At 40.2% G+C, this 17,263-nt stretch overlaps 1 protein-coding gene across 1 annotated transcript in view; it reads left to right on the top strand.

Annotated features, from left to right (window-relative positions):
• The window catches only part of RETREG1 (reticulophagy regulator 1), a 144,356-nt gene that overhangs the window by 52,139 nt on the left and 74,954 nt on the right, over positions 1 to 17,263 (top strand). The gene's annotated exons all lie outside the window — the stretch shown is intronic.

Consider the following 17,263-nt stretch of genomic DNA (forward strand, 5'->3'; position numbering starts at 1 on the left):
TGTTCCCGAGGGTTAGCCATGCTGTCAGTTCAGAGGACTGTGGGGTGGGGGAGACACAGAGATAGGGTGAGAGGCTGTGAGGTGTGAGGGTGCAGGAGATGCTGACCGCCAGTGGGCTCCTTGCCCAGCCAGAGGCAAACCTCAGCTCTCTTTTTATGGAAGGTCCATCATTCATCCATTCTATGGTAAAGGGGCTGTTTCCAAATGGACAAGGAAAGGGCTGGGGCAGTTGATTGACGGGACCACAGTGCACTCTACCAACTGGGTGTATGAGAGGCGGGAAAATGAGGGGAGTATGGGGATTAGTATTGCAGTAAGATGAATTTTTGTAGGAATTGATTTTTTAAATTTCTGCCTTAAAATATATTTGTATTACTTAAAAACAATGGCTGAGGAGCCTGACTTGTATCTAAGTGGGCATCACGAAATGAATTGTACAAAAGGAGGACAAAATAATGCCATGAAAAATCTTATAAAAAATCACCCTGTATTTTATGTAATGCACCTTTGGAAGCTGTGCTTATGCAAATAAGGCTTATTTCAGCTGGAAAGTTTAATTTCATGATCTGTTTACAACTGCTTGCTTGTTCCTTCATTTCAAATCCCAAATTTTCATGGGCAGGATGCAGACTTGCCAAGAGACTCAGGAGAGAGGGTGACATTGGATATAAGAAGAGAAACGTGATCCCTGGTGCTTCTCGTGGAGGTGGCGGGCAGCCTGGGAGGGGTGGGCTGGCCCCAGGGAAGAGCTGGCATAGGCTCTGGTAGGCATTTGTCTTGCCCTGTGCTCTGATCTGTGTGCTGTGCATAGGCAGGTTAAGGTTCTCTTTCTATTTTATAGAAACTTGCTTGTGGGAATGTCAAGATAAAGAGAACCTTAAATTACTCTTTTGAGATAGGGAAACAGCCATGTGTTTGGAATGGATTAAAATGTGTTTTGGGTTTTGCTGTCTATCTGCTTCATGCTCCAAGTGCTTTTTCTACATTGTCATCTTTTAGGGAAATCATTTAAATAAAAAACTGTAAGAGAACGTCTCAGCTGGAAATAGGATCTGATTTATGCAGTATAATGTTGGAAATCAGTAAAAGACATCTATGAAGACAAGGAATTTCATACATAGTTTGTTCAGTATGAGTTTTTAGAATTATTTTAAATTGCAATTATGCACAGGCAATAATTTTCTTTACTGATAGAGTTTTATCAGTAGTAAAGAGGAGGATAAAGAAGAGAATGAAAAGCAAACGGAGAATTTAAAATCTGATTCCTAAGCAGAAAATACATTTCTGACCCAGCAGTTGTATAAATACAGTTGTATAAATAGAGCAGACAAGAAATACTGCTTAAGTTTTAGATTTCTTTTAAAAAGGAATAACAAAAAAGTTTGTATTCATATAATAAAATAATTTGTGTAATTGGAAACAGAAATTTAAGGTATATTGTCAATGGATATGATGACATAATTTCTACAATCATGATAAAATATGTACACTGACTCACTTAAGAAAGTTTCCTCTTTTCTTTTCCAGTATCTTAATTAACCCAACAAGTAAGGCTTGAAATACATGGAAAAAAAAAGATTTATATTTTTAGGCCTTATTGATAGAAATAAAGATTAATTTTCAAAAAACTTTTCAATAAAAACAATTTCTATCTAGTAATATAAATACATTTTACCCACACAGGTCATCTTCTAAGACCAAATCTTCCTAAATTAATTGGTTAATTTAGGAATTAATAATATGATAAAGGATAGGAACTGGGATAGGGTAAGCATGGCTGTCATTTTTGTTTGCCAGCTCCATGTTTGTTAAAGACATTTACAGGCCAGGCACGGTGGCTTACGTTTGTAATCCCAGAAATTTGGGAGGCCAAGGTGGGCAGATTGCTTGAGCCCAGCAGTTTGAGACCAGCCTGGGCAATGGTAGGGAGACCCTAACTCTACAAAAAAATACAAAAATTAGCTGGGCATGGTGGTGCATGCATGTAAATTGAGCTACTTGGGAGGCTGAGGTGGGAGAATCTCTTGAACCCAGGAGGCAGAGGTTGCAGTGAGCAGAGATCACGCCACTGCACTCCAGCCTGGGCAACAGAGTGAGACCTTGTCTTAAAAAATAACATAAAATAAATTAAAGACATTTACTTTGTTCCTACAGAAATGTGTAGGCTCTGAGGAGTGATTCCTGCTAACTAAAGCTCTAAGACAAAGATTTGTAAGTATGAGTGAGAGGGATCTTGCTTTGCTAAGGAATTAAACTGTTCAGTGGGTTTGAATCTTGCATTAGTTGGTTCTCTCACACAGGCGTTATTTTTAAAAACAGTTTTAGATTTACAGAAAATTGAGAAGACAGTTCAGACTTTCCATATACTCCCTGCCTCCTGGAAACAGTCCCCCCCATCCCCCCATTAATAGCATCCTACATTGGTGTGGTACAATCAATGAAGCAATAGCTAATTTATTCTTATTAACTAAAGTCCATGCTTTATTCCGATTTCCTTAGTTCTTACCTAATGTCACTTTTGTGTTTCAGGATCCCATCTAGGATCCCACATTGCATTTATTTGTCATGTCCCTTTAAGCTCCTCTTAGCTGTTCCAGTTTTTGAGACTTCCTTTGTTTTGGTTGATATGGGCAGTTTTGAGGCGTACTAGTCATTGATGCCTCCTCTTGAAATTTGTCTGATGTTTTTCTCATGATTAGATTGGGGGTATGTGTTTTTGGGAGAAAAATCTCAGAGGCAAAATGTCATTTTCATCATCCTATCAAGGGTACAAGCCATCGACATGTGTTATGACTGAAGTAGTGTTTGTCAGGTATCTCTAAGTTGGTTCTCTTAAGCAGGAGAGTCTATTGGAGAAACTGAATTAAGATCTGAAGGCTGTTGATGAGAACAGCCAGGGATTTGGAAGTTTGCTGAAGATGGCACCCTTAAGGCACACAGGCCCTAGGCATGTATCCACCTCAGGGCTGGTAGTTTGGAGCCCGTGTCCTAGTCCTGCCCGCCACAGATATCCTGGGCTGCCTTGGGTAAGTGTCTTAAGCTTTCTTTCTTTCTTTTTCTTTTTTTTGAGACAGAGTTTCGCTCCTGTTGCCCAGGCTGGAGTGCAATGGCGCGATCTCAGCTCACTGCAACCTCCGCCTCCTGGGTTCGAGCCATTCTCCTGCCTCAGCCTCCCGAGTAGGTGGGATTATAAGCGTGTGCCACCACGCCTGGCTAATTTTGTATTTTTAGTAGAGATGGGGTTTCTCCATGTTGGTTAGGCTGATCTCGAACTCCCGACCTCAGGTGATCTGCCTGCCTTTGGCATCCCAAAGTGCTGGGATTACAGGCATGAGCCACTGCGGCCGGCAGTGTCTTAAGCTTTCTATGCCTGGGTTACCTCATTTGTCAGGCAAGGAAATCGAGGCTTTCTCTCTAACTGTGGTTGGGGGAAGATTAGACAAGCTGAGCTAGCATAATTTCAATGGATTTGAAAAAGCACTCCATGCTCTTTGACTCAGGGTTCTTTCAGATTTACTGAGACTCAGTTTGACTGGTCAAGGTGTTTTCTCCCCTTCTTTCTTGCACCCACAACCCTTCTGAATGCATCTAAAATTTGCATGTGAGAATTTCTGCTGTGCTCTCTCTTAATACAGAAGCTGTTTGAGTGTTTAATGATGATTTGGAAAAAATATTAGCACAGCAGAACCGAAGGACATACTTTGCTAACTGTTAGGTTTGGTTACGGAGTGAGAGGCTCCCTATTCTAGGGCTTTTGTTAGACTTAGGCTATTTCTCTCCTTTGGGGAAGTGCTCACATGTCCCAGAGAAGGCAGGCTACTGGAAATATCATTTATTTGTATTTTTATTTTATTTTATTTTATTTTTTTTATTATTATTTTTTGAGACAGAGTCTTGCTCTGTCGCCCAGGCTGGAGTGTGGTAGAGCGATCCTGGCTCTCTGCAAGCTCCACCTCCCAGGTTCATGCCATTCTCCTGCCTCAGCTCCCGAGTAGCTGGGACTACAGGTGCCCACCACCATGCCCGGCTAATTTTTTGTATTTTTAGTAGAGACGGGGTTTCGCCATGTTAGCCAGGATGGTCTTGATCTCCTGACCTCATGATCCGCCCTACTCGGCCTCCCAAAGTGCTGGGATTACAGGCATGAGCCACTGCGCCCGGCGGGAAGTACCGTTTATAGGAAGGGTCTTATTCATTCGAGAACTGGTTAGGTGTATATCCAGGTACAGCTAACTTTCATCCTGGTCCCAACCCTGCAGCTCGTGGTCCTGCCAACTTCACTTCTCTTTTGGCCTCAGTTTTTCATCTGGTTAATGGGAGGTACAAGTGAATTGTTGCAAATACCCCATACAGCCTGAGAAGTGTATGATGGTGCAATGTGAGGGATTTATGTGTCCCTTTCATATTGTTGTCTTTTTACACCAAGTTACACCAAAGGGATACTTTCCTCGGTGTGTCCACTGCAGTTTCCAATGTGTAATGCTATTTACCACATTGGAGATGTGAAGTTACATACTTATTCCTTGAATTTCTTTGATGATTTGATATGTTGTCTGCAGTGATTCTTAGCATCTGGCACTAGATAGTGCTTATATTTTTAACACTGAAAAATTAAAAAACACTTTATTTCAAGAACAAAATACAGTGACTGATAAGTAGATCTTTGAAGGCAGACAGAGGTGCTCTTTTGCTCATGTGAGCCATGTGGGATTAGGGTTTTTTCACCTCCACATTCACAGGTGCTGAGCTCAGAAACCTCCCCCTCACATGGCAGGAGCTAGAAATCACCTCCAACTGCCCTTTGGCTGCACAACTGAGATTCTCAGGTTAGTCAGAAAGGCTTAATTTTTCCTCTTTCTTCATTGGGCTAGATCTCAGGATAAGCCAAGCCTTTTTTCCATGGCGTTTCATGACCTTTAAGAAGCATTCCTAGCATTAATTTCACTGTTTAAAAAAAGTGGATCAAATAGTGGGCCATTCACCACTCACAGTGCCATTGTTAAGCTTTTACATTGAGAAGTAACTTCTCCTTTCCTTCCCTACAATCCTAATGGCTCGTTATGTAGATCACAAACTATCATTTACTCTTTGGGAAAAATTGCTTTTGTCAACTACACTAAGCTTAAAGTATTTCCTTCAAAATTTAGCATAAAGATGGTAGTAGATATGTACACTTATGCAGGTGTGGTTTTTCTGGATGTTTAAAGAGTATTCATAAAGTTCACAAATGTCACACTGAATGTAATGTTAAACCCAGGGTCTAATTTCTGATGGCCTCATCAACAATCAACATTAGATAATTTTAGTCATATGCCATTCACATGTCAATATTTGTACCTGGAAAATTCCTTTGTGAAAATGTGGTTCTCAGTGGGTATGTTCTGAGAAGGACCCATGCTTGACCTATTTCTTTAATAAACGCTAACTCTACCATCTGTGAACAGGATTTACATAGAGCTGTCTGCCAACAGAACCAAATTGACATCTTTATGGTTCATTCCTAGCACTGAATTGAAACCCAATCCATAGTATTATAATAGTTTTTCCTTTCTGCATGAAACTGTAGCATTTGATTGAATAAAGTCCTCTTAACGAATGAGAAAGTATGCATGTGACCTTTTCTGTATGCACAGCATCATTTGAAAACATAAAACTGTTTTCAGTTTGGCCAGGTTTTTCCAAGTATGTTATAAATTAGAAAGAAACAACTTTACATACAACAAATCATTCAAAATTTCTTTAATAGTTGGTACATTATAACTCAGATGAACAAGTTATTCTCATCATGAATCTTGTTTTATTGTTTGGTGCCAATTTAAAGCAGTTTTTCCCTTGGCATCTAAAGCTTGAAACCTGAAAATTATGGCTGAGAGCTATCGGATTTTCTGATAGATATTCCAGGAATCCAGATGCCCCTAGCGGTGTGCTCTCTGCAGGAAGTGGATGGGGCTACCCAAGCTTGCAGCTAGGCCATTGCATCTGATGGCCTTACCTTGAGCTGATTCTTGAGAGGCAGAGCACAGATTCAACAGAGTCAGTCTTTCCAGAGCCAGCAGGGATTAGCAAAGGGAGTCGTGAGGTTTTTTTTGCCTCTAGCTTGGTCAGATTGTGGGCGTCCTCAGCCTGTCTGTCTCTCAAACTCTTAGGAGAAGCAGTTGTGTGGCCCTGATTCTTGCAATGAAATGCTCTTTTGTTTTGTGGGCTTCCAGAAAACGGCCAGTGAAAATGCTCTAGTTGGTTGTATGCTTTCAAGCGGGCAGAGGGGTTGGAGGTGGGAAGGTGAAAGGATTCAAGAATCTTTGGTTGTAAAACCCAAGTCCTTGGTGTTCACCCAGCTTATAGGCCCAGAACAAATTGGAGCACTTAAATCAGAGATGTCTAACACATTAAATCCTTGAGCACGACATTATGTCACTCTTAAAAGTAGAAAGTCATCTAGTGTTTGCTAAATTGTCTCCTGTAAGGAGTGGAACTTAGTGAGAAAAATGTATTTTTTATATTTATGACTCATATCTTTATTTATATCAAACTTGCCTGGATTAGCCATAGATTGGCCGATCTGAATTCCCAAATAAAAAGCATTAAATGTTTACCTGATAGCTTAAGAGGTTTAATCACGCTCCATGTTAAGTGTAACAGTAATTCTGACATTCATGTGTTGTAACTACTAGACTTCACAGTTTGAATTTGTTCTAATGTGTCTTAAAGTCACCTTGTAACTTGCACTTTATAATCTTGTACCTGGACCTTGTAACTTGTACGGTAAGACTTGAACCTTGTTAATAAGGCATCATATTTGAAAGCTGTATTTTTTAGTTTTGTGTTCAGTCACAACTATAGACAGAGAGCCACATCTTCATGAGTTTTAAAAGAAAATCTTGCTGTGAAGGATACATTGTTGTTTTAGTCTGTTTTGTGTTGCTGTAACAGATTATCTGAGACTAGGCAACATATAAAGGAAAGAAATTCATTGCTTATAGTTCTGAAGGCTGAGAAGTCCAAGGTCAAGGGGCCTGCATCTTTGAGGACCTTCCTGATATGTCATCCCATGGTGAAGGTGGAAGGGCAGGAGGACCCGAGAGAGCAAGAAAGGGCCAAACTCATTTTGTTGTTGTTTGTTTTATTTTTTTTAAGAGACAGAGTCTCGCTCTGTCACTCAGGCTGGAGTGCAGTGGTGCAATCATAGTTCACTGCAGCCTCAAACTCCTGGGCTCAGGCAGTTTTCCTGCCTCAGTTCGCTGAGTAGATGAGACTACAGCCATGCACCATCACACTCAGCTCCAACCCACTTTTATTTTTTTCATTAGTTTTTTTTCTTATTTCTTTTTAAAATTTTTGTTTTTTCTTTTTTTTAATTTTGTTTTTTCTCAAACTCACTTTTATAACAAGCCCACTGTCATGGTAACTAACCCACTCCTGCTATAAAAACATTAATCCATTCATGAAGGCAGAGCCCCCATGTCTTAATCACATCTTAATATCATCATGATGGCAATTAAATTTCAACATGAGTTTTGCAGGGGACATTCAAACCATAGCAATTAGATTAAATTAAAAAAGCATCCCTCAGAAGAATCACTTAAATTCAGAATATGCTGGACATACACATTATACGTAAGCCTATCTGTGCTTGGGTAAATCTTTGGCTGAAGAGGCCTAGGCGAGCCTGGGAACTAAGCACCAGTTTTAAAGTCTGTACCCTGCCAAAATCAAAACCCGAATGGGCCTTTTATTCCCTTTTTCAAAAATAATAATTGAGCACAATTCTGCAGTCATATATTGCACAATGGAGAGTCAAAGCCCTTTTCTTCCTCTCTCCGAAGAAAGAACAGATCCATTCATTGACTGACAGCAAGCTCTTAGCCAGAGCTGCTCAGATTTGGTCTGAAAGTTTCTCCAAGTTCTACATGCAGTTTCCAATCTGTGGTTAATTTTTTAAATTTGTGCTTTGAAAATTAGATCCACTGAAGACAAATGTGAAACAAGAGACTAGAAGTAGGTTTTAAAGCTGTTTTGGAATAAAAGGATGTGGAGAACTGTAGTTATTATTTCTTACCATCAGTGGTGTACCTACATAAAAAATTATGAGTTTTAAAAAAAAGTCTCATGCTGAACAATTAAGGGCCACTCTTTTCTCTCAAGAGTCCATCTAACTCAAGTAAGTACGTGCCTAGAATGTAAGTTCAAGGGAAGAGCCTTCTAGGAAATTGACGTGGATCTTCAGGACAGCAGCGGATATATTTCTTGAGACATTAAAATGATGGCCGGGTGCAGTGGCTCATGACTTTAATGCCAGCACTATGGGAGGCCGAGGCGGGCAGATCACCTGAGATCAGGAGTTCAAGACCAGCCTAGGCAACATGGTGAAACCCTGTCTCTACTAAAAACACAAAAATTAGCCAGGCATGGTGGCGGGCGCCTATATTCCCAGCTACTTGGGAGGCTGAGGCAGGAGAATCAGTTGAACCCAGGAGGTGGAGGTTGCTGTGAGCCAAGATGGTGCCACTGTACTCCAGCCTGGGTGACAGAGCGAGGCTCCATCTCAAAAAAAAATAAAATGAAACGAGGTGCATATCATATCCTAGTTGCTCTGTTGATGAGGGTGATACATTTTTCAGACCCGTTCCTGATTGCATATTCCTTTCACAGGCAACGTGTTCTCCTTAAATTCAGATTTGTCAAGTCAAAACAGGGAACTAGGAGATTCAGGATTTTAGGTGGGTCTGGCAGCAGTGGACATTAGGTAACTTATAAATGACTTAATACGCAGAACCCCCTAAGCAAAAGATACTCAGTGTTATATTTTCTTATAATTTATAATTTTTGTTGTTCAGGATCGTTTTTGACATTCCTTTAAGTTAATGTAATTTTATGACAATCTGATTGAACATGAGTTCAATCACCCATTTTTCATTATTTTGGGGCTACTTCATCCTCGCTCGGTAGCTCACGCCTGTAATTCCCGCACTTTGGGAGGCCGAGGCGGGAGGATCACGAGGTCAGGAGATCGAGACCATCCTAACACAGTGAAACCCCGTCTCTACTAAAAATACACACAAAAAAATTAGCCGGGCGTGGTGGCGGGTGCCTGTAGTCCCAGCTTGGGAGGCTGAGGCAGGAGAATGGCGTGAACCTGGGAGGCGGAGCTTGTGTTGAGCCAAGATCACGCCACTGCACTCAAGCCTGGGCGACAGAGCGAGACTCTGTCTCCAAAAAAAAAAAGAAAAAAAAGAGGTGTTTCCTGTGGCAGTGCCTTGGGCCTACACAGCTGCTTGATAACAAATGAAAGGTAAAACTCTGATGGTTTTATCAGTGTTTTCAGATTCTCATAACCCCAAGTTTATTAGGTTTGATTAGTTAGCAGATCCTGAGTTACTATGGATTTGAAATGCGTGAAGTTCATTTATAAATATGGAAAATAACTAGGCTAGAATAATTGTTACCTAATAGCATGCTTGCGTCAATAAATTTAAATTATAAAAGAAAAAATGATTAGTAGTTAACATTTCTCTTAACTCATCCTGTGCTGTGTTGCAGTTATATGAATACAAATTAAGATTTTGCAGTGGTTAGAAATCTATTTCCCTTATTATTTATTTATCTGTAGTCCCCAAACATTGTTACCTGTAGTCATATTTGCCTAGTAGCATTTATAAAATAACTTTAATTTTTCCCCAATTGTAAAGGTAATACAGTGCTAATTTAGGAAATCAAAAATAAAGGAAACTACACAGAAGAATACCCAAATCACTTAGAGACTCATCACCTAGAAATTAAACTCACTTTCCAATTTTTAGTTTATTTTGTTGCAGTCTTTTTGTAGAATGACATATGTGTTTGTTCATTCGTCCATCCTTTCAACAGATATTTATTGAGTACCTTTATTGTCAGACCATCTTCTCAGCATTTGTGAAAGGAAAAAAATGTAAAAACAGGCCAAGTGTGGTGGCTCACGCTTGTATCCCCAGCACTTTGGGAGGCTGAGACAAGCAGATTGCCTGAGCTCAGGAATTTGAGACCAGCCTGGCCAACATGGTGAAACCCCGTCTCTACTAAAATACAGAAATGTAGCCGGGTGTGGTGGTAGTCCCAGGTACTTGGGAGGCTGAGGCAGGAGAATCGCTTGAGCCTGGGAGATGGAGGTTGCAGTGAGCCCAGACTGTGCCACTGCACCCCAGCCTGGGTCACAGAGCGAGACTCTGTCTCAAAAATAAAAATAAATTAATAAATAGACAACCCTGTCCTTGTAGAGTTTATATTCTAGTTAGTGAGTCAGAAAAGAATTACTGCAATATATAATGTTAGATGGTGAAATGGGTTGAGTGGCAACTAAAGCAGGAGAGGGAGTAGGGAGTGATGAGGGGCCAGGGAGAGTCCAGTTTGTAATATGGCACTCAGGAAAGATGTTACTGGAGATTTTTGAGCAAGAACTTGAAGGAGTTGAGGTTGCAGATTGTGTCTGTATGAAGAGCTTTTAGGCGGCAGGAACAGGGAGCGCAAAGGCCCCAAGGCCGGGGCTTGTGTGAGGGTGACCATTGTGTTATACCAGTAAGTTTTGTTTTATTTTGTTATTGATGGTATGTAGCCGTAGTGACTGGGATCAGTGGAATATTATGTAGCCAATAAAGATCATGTTGTAGAAGAATATATAGGGACATGAAAGATCATCCTTTATTGTTAATTTTGTATCAAAAATTGTAGATTTAAAGTAAGCGCAGTGAGGTATATGCGCAGTACATCATAATTGTATGTTGGTACATAAATGTAGTTATCTCAGGGTGAGGGGAATATAAGTGTTTTTTATTTTCTTGATTTTGTTCACCCTTATTACATTATTTTTCCTATAATGAACATTCTTTTATCAAGAGGGGAAACAAAAGACATTCAAGGAAAAAGAGGGTGTCCCCGCAGACAGGGTGAATGTGGGGAGGTGACAACCAGCACTCTGCAGGCAGCAGCACCTGGCATTTAGTTCACCTGAGTGCCCAGGGCGCCAGCTCCCAAGCTGCTGTGGAGAGGCAGGCGCTGGTTACAGGAGAGGGACTGGCACAGCCCAGTCAGAGGAATCCAAGGTCAGGGACAAAGTCCAGAGAAACAAGTGAGGCTCAAAGGAGAGGTTCCAGCCTTGGAAATGTCAGCATCATTCCAGGTGGGGGGCCCAGCCAGGCCGAGTGTCTTTTGACACAAAGTCTCACAGGATTGGGGTGAAGCAAAATGATTTATTTCCAAGGTCAGATGAGATCAAAGTTCTTAAATTCTTGCTTTCTGAGGCTCAGAGGCAAGCTCAAAGGTTCAGCCTCCAGGTACAAGTGACAGGGTTGAATGCATATTCTGGTGACTTAGGTGTAAACCCAAAAATGTTTCAAGATTTGGAAACTCTTTGTATCATCCAGAATAAGATTTAAATCTTATCCTTGTGGTCCGAACTGTAGTCTTTGGACAACAAGAGGGAATCTGAGAGAATATCGTGTTCTCTTTCAACAACCTATCCCTGGGTTCTGTCAGTGGGCAGGTCTGTCTGTCTGTCAGCCTACCTATGTATGTTCCTTAGGTACATGTTAGTGATCATATTGAATATACTGAATGATATTTGTAATATATATATAAGTTGTAAAACGTAATAAAATGAATATACATGAACCTATTATCCAATCAGGACTGATACAGTTGCTCCCCCGCCCACCCCGTCCTGCTGCCTGCCAGAAGCAAGCATGGTCCTGAAGTTTGTGCTCCTCATTCATTTGCTTTTCAAAAAAAAACCCCGCTTATATTTAAATGAAATATGAATATTCATACATTTAAACAAAATCTAAATATATTTAAACAAAATCTAATCTAAATATTTATATATTTAAACAAGGTATAAATGTTTATATATTCAAAGTATAGATATTTATATATTTAAACAAAATATAAACATGTATATATTTAAACCAAGTATGAATATTTATATATTTAAATCACATATATGTATCCCTAAATAAAGTTTTTGTTTTTGAGGTGTATCAAAATGGTACCATATTTATGTGCTCTTCTAGGACTAGTGTTTTTTTTTTTTTACACTTTTTTAAAAAGATCAGTTGTGTTGCTGTATATAGCTGTAGTTCATTCATTTTTTGTGGCTGTACAATATTCCATCATGTGGACTATATCACAACTTATTTATCTGCTCTTTTTGTACTGACTTTGGATTTTTTTTTTTCCATAGTGTCCACTGTTTCTGTTCTTGAGTTTACTATATGGCAGTACAAATGGTCATTTAAAGGAAAAAGGTAGATGCCTAATGCTTAAAGTGAACAGTTCCCAAAGCCAGAATATTGTATATTTGAAAGGTTGTGTAAAATTTATACCAATACAAGGGCTGTAACACCTAGCATGGAAATATTCTTGTGAGTTCTTGGGAGGTTTTTTTGTCTTTAGTCTGTGCATGCTCAGCCCTGTTCTAGGGCTGGCTGCCACTAGAGGGGGTGTGAGCGATGGGACATCTGTTTCAGAGAAGCTAAGAATAGTTTGGCTACTGCAGAACCCAGCCGTGTGGCTCCAAAGTGTGATTAGTACCTACACATTTCAGCAGGGCAAAAACATTAATGTTGTTCTAGTTACAAGAAGAAAGTCTAGTGAAAGGTGACTTCTATACCTGTACCTGTGTGCACAGGTGTGCATGGATACTCATATATTTTAGAGTAGTAGGGGGAGTGAAAAAAATTAACAGGGACTAATTAAGAGAAGTGATTGAAGGATGGATTGAAGGAGAATATGACAGAGAAAGTGTGGGTGGGCAGGAAACTCACAAATGAATGACATGAATCAATGACAAATGGTTGTATTTTTTAGTTGACAAACAAGCTAAGCATCTGTGAGGTCTCTAAGAACTAGATGGTACTTTGAGTTCATGACCCTTTTACTGTTTGTTTCTATCCGCTGTCTTATATAAAATCTTTTGAATGTTGTTTATCATGTGCTCTCCAAAGTCTTTCCTTCCCTCCTTGCTCTTTGACTTAGTCTTTTGACTTAGTATTTTCCTTTTCTTGAGGACTCCAGATCATCTTGAATTGTGAATCCTAGAAAATAACTTAATTTGCAAGTAATTGTGTGGAAAGAGGGGGTATTAGTGAGTTGTTGGCTCCCAGGCATAAATTAACCTGTTAAATACTGAGGGCAAAGGTTCCTGCTTGTTAGAAGAGTGTACAAGAGCAGTAGCTGCTAAAGAACGTCTTCCACACCATTGTGTGTTTGGGGCAGGCTGAATAATCCCATCCACACCAAAGAAGTCCATACCGTAACTCAGAACCTGTGAATACATGACCTCAGATGGCAGGAGGGACTTTGCAGATGGGAACAAGGATCTTGAGATGGGTGGATGATCCTGGAGTATCCAGGTGGCCCCATGTCATCACAAAGGTTCTTTTAGGAAGGAGGCAGGTCAAAGAGAGACAATGCGAGGCTGCAGGCTGTGACTATGGAGCAAGGGACCACGAGTGAAGGAAAGCAGGTGGCCTCTAGAAGCTGGAAGAAGCCAGGAGACACCATCTCCCCGAGAGCCTCTGAAAGGAATGCATCCCAGCTGACCCAGATTAGAGTCTGGCCACCAGAACTGCAAGATGATGAATTTTTGTGGTGTTCAGACACTAAATTTGTAATTTGTTACAACAGGAATAGGAAACTAATCTAGTATTTCTTATGATGTGAAAGAACCAGCTTTGATTTGGAAATGTAGAGGGCAGTTTTTCCAACTCATGTCTCCATCTATGAAAGAATGAAGTTTGACCCTGATTTGTGGGAGAGCTTATCCTGAAACAAGGAGGGCTAGAGTGACATGGGGTGGTAACATTTTTGGGAGGGAGCCAAGAATGGGCCTGGGAGAATGTCCTCACTGGGCAAGTAGAAATAAGAGGGTTTGATGAAAAATGAACCAACATGGCCAAGGTAGTCAAGAAGAGTCATGAAGATGCCATGCTTGGAAGCCAGGGACAAAGAGTGTTTTAAGGAGTCAGCATTAACTGGGTTCTAAGAGCACCAGGGAAAGTCACTGGATTGTATAAAAATGTTTTTGGAGGCCTTTATCAACAGTTCTCCATGTTTTTTGTTTATATGTGTGGAGGAGGAGGGGAAGGAGCTTTTTAGGAGTAAAAAACCAAATTCAAGGGCCTGAGGATGAGATGAGGGCTGAGAAAATGGAGGTAGGTAGTGTGAATCAGAGATTGGAAAATATTGCTGGTAAATGAGTGGAGAAAAATGAAACAGTGACCGGGAAAAGGAGTAGCATGGCTTTTGTTGTTATTTTTAAAAATTGTGATAAAATGCATGTAACATAAAATTTACCCTGAGTGACATTTTGTACATTCACAAGGTGGTGCAACCATCATCACTGTCTAGTTCCAGAACATTTCCATCACCCCAAAAAGAATCCTGTAACCATTAAGCAGTCAATTCCTGTATCCTCCTCCCTGCCGCTCCTGACAACCACTGCTTCCCCCTCTATGGATTTGCCCTATTCTGAATATTTCATATAAATGGAATCATGCAACATATGAATTAGCATAATATCTTCAAGGTTGATTCATGTTATAGCTCTTATCAGCACTACATTCCTTTCCATGGCTGAATACTATTCCATCATTTGGATAGACCACATTTTGCTTTGTCATCAGTTGACGGACATTCAGGTTGTTCCCGTCTTTTGATTATTCTGAGTAGGGAGCAGCTCGGTTTTATTTTGTTTGGTTTTGTTTTCAAAATAGTGAGAGCTGACTCTGTAGGTGAAGGGGAAGAAGCATGCAGCAGGGCTGGATGGCTTTTGTCCCCCAGGCAGTGTTTTCTGCATGCAGCCTGGCAGCTTGCAGTAAAGTCTGATCTGCCACAAGGGGGCAGAGTTAATGTCTGGGGGACAGGTGGACTGGCAGATGATGGGCGTGGCTCATCATCCATAAATATTGGAAAATTGACGATAGCATTAAGTAACTGCAAATGCTGTAATGGCAGCTGGGGAAGTTGAATTCTAGGCACCATCAGTACCTCCAGCAGTGAGAGCATTGCTTCTAAGGGAGGAACCCAAGAATGTGCCCTTAATTTGACATTTAAATCATATTTCCTTTAACGCTTTTTTTTTTTTAAATTTTAAAGAGGAGGGACTATGCAGAAGGAAGGAAGTCGACATTATTATTTAGAGGTATTTGGTAAAAAGAGGAAAAGATACATGGTGTAGTATCCTCACTGGGGTGTCATGGCGTAGTATCCTCACTGGGGTGTATTGCATTATTACTCACGTGCTGTTTATTAGTTCTGTTGAAGGTTATTCTTACTTGTGCCTGTTTTTAATACCTGAACAACTGGGAGAGAGGACTTATAATCCTGCAGTCATTTGGCTTGTATTCTTGGAGAGTATTTTTAAACTATAACATTCAGAGCCATCTCATGTCACTTTAACGCCCGAGCAGTACTTTCACTATTTACTTCTCCTGGACTACAGACCTCAGATTTGCATCACATTTTCACGAACACAGAAAATACATGTTCTAGATTGTTTTTGATGTTTTCCTTATTTTGGGGGGTCTGTTATTATTATCTTTATTAAAATGAGTGATAGTTTCAATCATGACTCAGGAGTCATCTGCTGTGGCACGAAAACTAAATTCCATAGCTTATTAAGCTGAACATCCTCAAGTCAGAACTGCTGTTTATGTTGAATAAATTGCACATTTAAATACTTTTGTTCCCCTGAGGCTAAGTTTGGATGAAATAATCTTGCTTCCAAGGGATTTTAATGGATGTATCATGCCTGGAATATATAATGAAGACTCAGTAATTGAGAGAGTGTCTAAATGGAACAGAAACTTGTATTTTTAAATTGAGAAATAGGCCTGAAACTGATCTAGGGGGTCAAAATAGGACTATCCCAAGTTTTTATTAAACAGGAATAGAAAAGCCCACCCTTCTCCACAGTTTTACTTATATTAATATATGAGCGGTTCAATAAATACATAGGTGATTGAGATGGACCATTTCTACTTCCCTAGTGGAAATGGGGGGGGAGGTGATCCCAGTTTGAGGAGTTTGTTAGTGCTCTCTGTGTAGAGCACTTAGAAAGTTAGCTACACATTGCTTATAAATTCGTCTTGTTCTTTGATGAAGGCATGACAGTCCTCCAACAGTGAAGGAATACACAGCTTGTAATAAATGAATTTCCTCAAGCTGGTTAGAATATGGGATTGATAATTTTATCAGTATCAGAAAGGTAGCTAAATTCAAGAGAAAGCTTTTCCTCTAAATACTGCCAACTGATTTCTGGAATAGAAAAAAAGCTTTTCTCTGGTAAGCAAGTGATTTTGAGAAATAGGGTGAGGCCAGTGAGAAGATGATGAGGCTGCTTGGACAGGGCTTTCAGCTCTGCTACAGTGTCAGTGACACTGCTGGTACCCACCACCTAGATTGTGCATGGCCTCTTGGCCTGGGATTCTCTTGATTTTAGTCTGCTCAGGCAGCCGTAACAGAATACCGTAGATTGGATGGCTTAAATAACAGGTATTTATTTCTCACAGTTCTGCTAAGCAGTCCTGCGCACGCTCCCCTCACCACCCTGCTGTCTGATTGATTATGGCTTCTCATTTATGTTATAGAAGGAGATAATCCAGACAAAATAGTAAGGTGTATCTGTTTAAAATATTTTCAGTCAAGAAGGTTATAACAGTATTCTCAAGATCCTTTACATTTTTCTTAATCAGCTGTTCATGGGAAACCAAACAAACCACATTAATAATGAATACATTATGACTCCCTCATTTGTTGTACTTTTCTTTTTATTGTGTAAGGACTGAGTATGGCCAGGTATGGCTAGGTTACAGTAAACAAGCATAAAATCTCAGTGTCATACAATGCATATTTATTTATTGCTTATGTTTCTGTGGATCAACTGGGGTTCAGCTGGTTTAGGCTGGACTTGGTTTTAAGATTTGAGTTGCATCCAAGCTTACTCCACAGTCTTTCAGCCTCATTGGACCAGAGGCTACTTAAAGTGTGTTATTCTCATGGACAAAGGCAGGAGGGGCATAAGAGCACAAACCCAGTAACTCAGGTACATTTCACGCCTCCACCTGCTGATAACCAGGAGGCCTAAGCAAGTTACATGGCCAAGTCCAAAGCCAAGAAGGAAAAAATACCTTTGGCCACACAAGGCCATGGTGAGAGTATGGATGTATAACACTACTATAAGAGAGTAAAGAAATGAGTCTTATAATTTAATCTGATATTAATTTTTTTACATTAT

This window comes from Gorilla gorilla, chromosome 19 (assembly GCF_029281585.2).
Source record: "Gorilla gorilla gorilla isolate KB3781 chromosome 19, NHGRI_mGorGor1-v2.1_pri, whole genome shotgun sequence".
Classification (NCBI taxonomy): domain Eukaryota; kingdom Metazoa; phylum Chordata; class Mammalia; order Primates; family Hominidae; genus Gorilla; species Gorilla gorilla.